General features: G+C 29.8%; 1 protein-coding gene across 6 annotated transcripts in view; it reads left to right on the top strand.

Annotated features, from left to right (window-relative positions):
- LOC106874475 (protocadherin gamma-B6) overlaps positions 1–970 on the top strand; it is a 142,813-nt gene that overhangs the window by 62,169 nt on the left and 79,674 nt on the right. The window lies entirely within an intron of this gene.

Raw genomic sequence — 970 nt, 5'->3', positions numbered from 1 at the left:
TATATATATGGAGAGAGAGAGAAAGAGATACACATACATATATGGATGTATATATGTGCATGAGAACAAGAGATTGGAAAAGTTTTGGCTATTATTTATTTACCATTACACATGTTTCATGTACTGATAGGAGTTACAAAATTGTACATACAGAAGAAACATGTGAGATATTTCTTATTAAAAATTCTTCAGACAGAAAATCAAATACATAATAATATTTGATTCTCTGTCTGAAGAATTTCAAACAGGAGATATCTTACATGTTTCTCCTACGTGTACAATTTTGTAACTCTTTCTTGCAAATGGAACATGTATAATGGTGAATAAATAATACCAAACATTTTTCCAATCTCCTGTTTTGATATATAATTACTTGGCAGAAAATATTTCTCAGAATTTCCAACTTCAATTCGTACCTCACACGAATATAACAGATCTGGAACACTGGAGTGTACTTCAACAGGACAGAGCTTGGATTTTAACACAATCAATATAAATGCACGCACACACACACACACACATTGTGAGGGAGATAGAGAGATAGATAGATAGATACATAGATAGATAGACAGAAAGATTAGATAGACAGACAGGCAGATAAGTATGTGTGTGCATTCATGTATATATGTATCTATATGTGGATAATTTTTAACATATATTCGAATGCATACACATACACATATGCAACTATGTGTGCATTTGTGCATACATACATTTGTACATGCATACATACAGACATGTAATCAAACAAACAAACAATAATACATAAAATATTTAATGTCATTTATTACCTATTTTACTGATGGATCATAATCTAATATCGTTTTCTTTGTGAAGTTTTATCTGAGTAATTTCTTATCTAATATTCAATAGCTATTGTTTTACTGTCCACTGCCCCCTTTTGCTTTCCATTACAGTGTACATATGTATTCATATACATACATATACAGACATATATATATATATATAT

The sequence above is a fragment of the Octopus bimaculoides genome, chromosome 14 (genome assembly GCF_001194135.2).
Source record: "Octopus bimaculoides isolate UCB-OBI-ISO-001 chromosome 14, ASM119413v2, whole genome shotgun sequence".
Classification (NCBI taxonomy): domain Eukaryota; kingdom Metazoa; phylum Mollusca; class Cephalopoda; order Octopoda; family Octopodidae; genus Octopus; species Octopus bimaculoides.
Note: the sequence above shows the minus strand (reverse complement) of the source record. Positions and strands in the feature narration are given on the sequence as shown.